This window comes from Ambystoma mexicanum, chromosome 5q (assembly GCF_040938575.1).
Source record: "Ambystoma mexicanum isolate Mex_15411 chromosome 5q, UKY_AmexF1_1, whole genome shotgun sequence".
NCBI lineage: Eukaryota > Metazoa > Chordata > Amphibia > Caudata > Ambystomatidae > Ambystoma > Ambystoma mexicanum.
Window position 1 is genome coordinate 332,954,481 of NC_090933.1, and position 7,453 is coordinate 332,961,933.

The window sequence follows — 7,453 nt, forward strand, 5'->3', positions numbered from 1 at the left end:
GTATGTCATTGCTAAGCCTCAGTTTTCTGCTTGGCATTACATGGAGATTGTATCTTGCAAGAATTATGTTTCTTGGCTATGAAGTGCTCAGTGAAGATTGCGGAGCATTTTAAAATAGATTTTTTTCTTGACAGGTAGTCAGTGCAGTGATCTCAGTGCTGGTGGTTCATGAGTTTGTGGAAGTATTTCACAGGTGTTCCTTTGCTGAGGATGGTCATGTCGATGTCTGATGGGAAGAGGTGGGGCTTGTTATTTTCCTTCACCAGTATAGTGAAGTCTTCTGTGGCGATTGCTGTGAAATAGCACAGCATTGTGGTTGCTACTGGGAATCAGGCAGTGGTGATATTGTTACTTATGTCCTTAGTAATGGCACTAATGACTAGCTGGATGTTTATGACTTTGATCCTAAAGGAATTTGTAATGTCATTACATAGTTTCTTCTAGGTTGTGGGGATGTTATTGCATGATATTGGTTTTATTATCTTGTTAAAAATGTTGAACATCTCTTTCTGTGTATTTCTTTTGAGATTGGTTTGGCCTAGTGCATTTTCTGTGTGTTTAGGATTTCTGCTTTATAGAGCCATATTTGTGATTTGTATGCAATGTTATCCTTGGTTTTATAATGTTTTTCTATATGCGTGTTCTACTTTCTGGTTTCTTTTTTTTTAAAGCTCAGAGTTGGGGGGCGAGGGGGTGAATATTTTCAAGATTGCCTTCAGTGCTACGATGTCTAGGGATTCTGCATCCATTTATGGAGTGCCTCCATTATTTCACCTGGTGGGAGTGTGCCCAGGAGAGAGTTGTGGGGTTATGTGGGTTCCAATGTGGTGTTTTAGTGCAGCTGTGTTGAAGGATTTCTTTTCTCAATTGGAGCTTGATTTTTGTGGGCAGCGCATACTTGCACCGGAGAGTGAATCACAAACGGAATCATAAAATGGCTGCGCCACAAAATGAGAACAGTGCGAGAAGTTGTAGTTAGAATTTCTTTGCAGAAAATTGCATTGAATGTGTGTCCAGCAGTGTGGGTTGCCCCTTTCACCATTTGTTGTAGGTGCATGCTGGCTAAGTGAGAGATTAGTGATTTGGTAGAGGTGCTATTCTCTTCAAACTAGATGTTACAGTCTCCTTATATCATGATGTCACCTACTGGTGTTCCTATGCACTCTGCTGTACTTTGAGGTGCATTTTCTTGGGTCAATAACTTCATAAGTTTCACCAATAGCCATACCCCGGAGACTCTTTGCAATTTAGGGTTCTCTTGCCGGATGCTATGTTGAGCCCTCATGGAATTCCATGAGAGAATGTACAATCCAGTGAAGGTATAACATAAAGACATTCTGAATCAATTTTAAACAGCATCACTCTACAGAAATGTGAAAAGCTTTACCTCTCTGCTACATTAGATGGAAAACCCTAATCTAAAAACCATGCACCTTGGGGCAATCACTTATCATATATGCCGCCAGACACAAGTGCATGGCAGAAACGACCAGAATTCTTTGTAAGAACCTATGCTGTCTCTTGTCATCAGTTGTGGGTCAACTTTTTCTCTGGTGAATGAAATTCAGTGTTTGTTTGATCTTCACTGCCTTCCATTGATGGAATACTACTTCCTATTTCTTCTTCCATTCATAATTTATATCTAATTCTAAGAAGATGATCCCGGTTCTAATTGCAATTTTAATTCTAATCCCTTCTTGCGCCCTGCAACTATCAGCAAACGCCTGCATCTCTTAACAGACTTTATTAATGGATAATGGCCCCTTCAACGCAAGTTGTTTATAGTGACTCTGATTGTAACTCCCCAAACCATATTTTGCCCGAACACTGAGACATTGGACTCGCATGAAACAGCTAATGCGCGGTTGATTCAGAGTTCCTACACATAGATTCATCCTGCACTTTTACCAAAGGAGTAGATGATTTACTCCTTAGTCTCCATGGACATTTGTTGACCTACTTTGCAAAGGCTTGACCCATTACTTGTATCCTCTATTCTATACACTCTTTAGAGTATGGTGTTTTTCTATGTTTCTGCAAAACTGGCATTGTGCAGTGATGTTTCTATTCCTGCCTTATTTTGTGCATCATTTTATTTCGTTTTTAAATATAGGTGGCTGAATGTTTTATTTTTCTTTCTAGCTAAAACTGTTTTAATATGGCATATGGAAGTCCTGCAAACATAAAGTGAGAAAACTCTTGTTATTCATCAGAAATATTGATCTATTATCCCAACTGCGCAGTTGTCCCCAACAACTGTTGCCTACCACTTTGACTGTGGGGCCATGCTGTCTGTTGCCTGCAGCACAAACAACACAAGTGGTTACGGCCAGGTGCATGCACCAGAAAGGCGAAGAAAAACAAGATGTTTACAAGAAACATTCACAAACAATGACTGAAAGAGTTTGCAAAGTGCTCTGTCTGTCGTGTTTCTTTATTTCTTTTAATACTGTTGTGATTGCAGTCATAAGAACACAAGTAATGAGAACAACGGGTGCAAAGGAGAAAAATATATCTGATGCTGTGTTGTGCCCTGGTGAGAGTGCACAACCTGGCCATACCCCTTTTGCGTGTCAGGGCTTGTGTGCAGGAGTGTCGAATCTGGACAAAATGCTATGGGTCGCCCTCCAATCTCTGTCCATCCTACTACTCACCCCACCTCCCCTGAGTGCACCGCTCCTCTCCTACTCATCCTAGGTACCTGCTACTGGCACGTTGTGACTCTCAGGACTGTGCTGCAGTCAGCACCATTCTGTTGCTCGCCATCCTCAGGCAAGAATGAAGTGCCCTGATGAAGCCACATACATTCTCTCGGATCTTTCGGTACAGGGGCTCCTCCTATATCCCATCCACTCCACCGTCTTTGTTAACCCCAGCTCACCGGTCCTCACTCTCTTCTTCCACTCGCTATCATCTCTTCCCTGATTAAGCTCGGAGGCAGAGCGAGTCTCGAAATGTTGGGAGGTCTGGATGGCAGTTTTGAAATCTGGAAGTGGCACCATTGATCCCCTTGTGCTATCGACCCTGGCCATTACTGTGAACTCAGGAGGCTGAATTGTTATTACACCTTCCCTTTGTCCTTTAGATTCATCTTTCACCGCAATTAGAGGCTCTTTCGTATCACATAGATGCTAATCTGATGGAACAGTTAACCGGTTAGCTTAATCACAGGGGGTCTATTGGTATGGCTTTGTGTGATAAGCCGGTCCGATAGCACAACGAGTAGAGTGCTCGCTTTGACATCTGTGCAGAGCCTGCTGACGCAGGTTTGAATCCCGCCAGGGCCAAACTCAGCCTTTCATCCTTCCGAGGTCGATAAATGAGCACCACACACCATGGGTAATAATAAGCAGTGCTCAGATACCTGAGAGTTTGTAGCGCTATATAAATGTTAAATTATATAATATATTGGGCAGGCTTTTGTCCTCTGCCAATGTCAGGGGTGGACTGGCCTATAGAGAATTCTGGAGATTTCCTTGTTGGCCTTCACACCCTGGGCCTCTTTTGTGTGGTATTTCCAAAGTTTCCCATCAAAAAAGGTTGGGCTTGCTGAAAATGTGTAATATGGGACCACTTTGAAAATAATTTCCAGGGCATCTTTTGGTTCCCAGTCCAGCCCTGGCCCACTATACGTTTGTTGCTGCTGCCATTATGCAGTGATGTCATTTAGGGGTCGCCAGGGGTCGCAACTGTGACCCCTGAGATCTCTCTCGCTACCCCTGTGGTATCCCTTGCTACACACTTATTTTTGTTAAATTGAAGCTCGTGGGCTGTGATTGGTGCCATGTGGCTTTTTGTTTCTAGAGTGGCTGCCTATTTTCTTCAGATCCCTTAAAAAAACTGTGGGTTTTGCATATGTAACACTTTGTGCAGTGACCCCAAATAAGAAAAAAAAAATAGGAATTACATATAATTGATCTTTCTGGAATTCTATACAATAATTGCTAGACTCATTAAAGGTTTATTTCAGGAGCACTTCAGGGGCTGAGTCACTGATGTAGTCTGTTCTTAAACACCTCAAATTCACAGTGCAGACAAAAACGACTAAAAAGCATTTAGAGTATAATAAGCATTCATTTCGGACTATGTATTTTGCTTTTCACAAGTTGCAATTATAGGATGTTTTTTTTTTATGGCCCTTTAGGGTAATTCATAGAATTTCGCACAAAAGTGGCGCACGCGGCTGGCGCACAGTGTCCCCGTGCGAATCACTGCGCCAGCTGTGTGCGATAAAATCCATTTTATCGCACATCGTATTCATGGATTTTAGCCTTCAAAACCATCCGTGGCACAGAGTGGCGCAGAGACCCTGCAGCAGCGCCAGTTACTCCCCCAAGAACGCCCTCGCGCAAGGAAAAGCCATCAAAATCCCCAATTCATCGCAAATGTCTGCGCTAACCCTGGACCAGTTTACAGGGCTGCCAAACAGCAAACGCCAAGCGGGGAACGTGTATTTCAGGGGTTCGCGGAAAGTTTCATACGCGATTGTCCTGGGTACGTGTATATCAGGGGTGCGCGTGAAGTAACACACGCGATTCCATCAGGGCACGTGTATTTCAGGGGTGCGCGGGAAGTTCCACACGCGATTGTCCTGGGTACGTGTGTTCCAGGGATGTGCGGGAAGTTTCACACGCGAATTCAGCAGGGTGCTTGTCTTTCAGGGGTGCGCGGGAAGTTCCACACACGATCGTCCTGGGTTTGTGTATTCCAGGGGTGCGCGGGAAGTATCACATGCAAATCCAGCAGGGTACGTGTATTTCAGGGGTGTGCGGGAGTACTACACGTGAATTGGCCGTGTGGGTCCTCCCAGGTGTTCCCTCTACACCCTCCACGGCCCCTGCAAGCAGCCCACACCACAGGGGACTACCCTGCACCCCTGCCCATGTCCCGCAGGCAGCCCATCCACCATTGGCATGCCCTCCATCCAAGCCACATGCACCTTGCACTACTGATCAACAACGCATGTCTCCCAGCACCCTCACCCCCCAGCACTGTTGGGCACCTGCCAGCAGACCCCCACTCATGTCCAAATCATGTCCCTCTGCACCCCACCCCACAGCATCGAGGGGCACCCTCCACCAGGCCCCCACTCATGTCTCCCAGCACCCCCACCCCCCAGCATTGCAGGGACACCCTCCACCAGGCCCCCACTCATGTCCAACTCATGTCCCCCTGCACCCCCAACCCCCAGCAGTGCAGGGGCACCCTCCACCAGGCCCCCACTCATGTCTCCCAGCACCCCCACCCCCCGCAGTGCAGGGCACCCTCCACCATGCCCCCACTCATGTCTCCCAGCACTCTCACCCCCCACAGTGCAGGGCACCCTCCACCATGCCCCCACTCATGTCTCCCAGCACCCCCACCCCCCAGCATTGCAGGGACACCCTCCACCATGCCCCCACTCATGTCTCCCAGCACCCCCACCCCCCAGCATTGCAGGGACACCCTCCACCATGCCCCCACTCATGTCTCCCAGCACCCCCACCCCCCAGCACTCTGGGGCACCTGCCAGCAGGCCCCCACTCATGTCGAACTCATGTCCCTCTGCACCCCCAACCCCCCAGCATTCAGGGGCACCCTCCACCATGCCCCACTCATGTCTCCCAGCACCCCCACCCCCCAGCATCCAGGGGCACCCTCCACCAGGCCCCCACTCAGGTCTCCCAGCACCCCCACCCACCAGCATCTAGGGGCACCCTCCACCAGGCCCCCTCTCATGTCTCCCAGCACCCCCACCCCCAGCAGTGCACAGGAACCCTCCACCAGGCCCCCACTCATGTCTCCCAGCACCCCCACCCCCTCCCGCAGTGCAGGGCACCCTCCACCATGCCCCTACTCATGTCTCCCAGCACCCCCAACCCCCCGCAGTGCAGGGCACCCTCCACCATGCCCCCACTCATGTCACCCAGCACCCCCACCCCCCAGCAGTGCATGGGCACCCTCCACCAGGCCCCCACTCATGTCTCCCAGCACCCCCACCCCCAGCACTGTGGGGCACCTGCCAGCAGGCCCCCACTCATGTCCAACTCATGTCCCTCTGCACCCCACCCCCCAGCATCCAGGGGCACCCTCCACCATGCCCCCACTCATGTCTCCGAGCACCCCCACCCCCCAGCATCCAGGGGCACCCTCCACCATGCCCCCACTCATGTCTCCCAGCACCCCCACACCCCCACAGTGCAGGGCACCCTCCACCATGCCCCCACTCATGTCTCCCAGCACCCCCAACCCCCAGCACTGTGGGGCACCTGCCAGCAGGCCCCCACTCATGTCCAACTCATGTCCCTCTTAACCCCTACCCCCCAGCATCCAGGGGCACCCTCCACCATGCCCCCACTCATGCCTCCCAGCACCCCCACCCCCAGCATCTAGGGGCACCCTCCACCAGGCCCCCACTCATGTCTCCCAGGACCCCCACGCCCCCGCAGTGCAGGGCACCCTCCACCATACCCCCACTCATGTCTCCCAGCACCCCCACCCCCGCAGTGCAGGGCACCCTCCACCATGCCCCCACTCATGTCTCCCAGCACCCACACCCCCCAGCAGTGCAGGGCACCCTCCACCATGCCCCCACTCATGTCTCCCAGCACCCCCACCCCCCAGCACTGTGGGGCACCTGCCAGCAGGCCCCCACTCATGTCCAACTCATGTCCCTCTGCACCCCCACCCCCCAGCGTCCAGGGGCACCCTCCACCAGGCCCCCACTCATGTCTCCCAGCACCCCCACCCCCCAGCACTGTGGGGCACCTGCCAGCAGGCCCCCACTCATGTCCAACTCATATCCCTCTGCACCCCCACCCCCCAGCATCCAGGGGCACCCTCCACCATGCCCCCACTCATGTCTCCCAGCACACCCACCCCCCAGCATCCAGGGGCACCCTCCACCAGGCCCCCACTCATGTCTCCCAGCACCCCCACTACCCAGCACAGTGGGGCACCTGCCAGCAGGCCCCCACTCATGTCCAACTCATGTCCCTCTGCACCCCCACCCCCCAGCATCCAGGGGCACCCTCCACCATGCCCCCACTCATGTCTCCCAGCACCCCCATCCCCCAGCAGTGCAGGGGCACCCTCCACAAGGCCCCCACTCATGTCCAACTCATGTCTCTCTGCACCCCCACCCCCCAGCATCCAGGGGCACCCCCACCATGCCCCCACTCATGTCTCCCAGCACCCCCACACCCCATCATCCAGGGCCACCCTCCACCAGGCCTCCACTCATGTCTCCCAGCACCCCCACACCCCCACAGTGCAGAGGCACCCTCCACCAGGCCCCCACTCATGTCCAACTCATGTCCCCCTGCACCCCCACCCCCCAGCAGTGCAGAGGCACCCTCCACCAGGCCCCCACTCATGTCTCCCAGCACCCCCACCCCCCGCAGTGCAGGGCAACCTTCACCATGCCCCCACTCATGTCTCCCAGCACCCCCCGCAGTGCAGGGCACCCTCCACC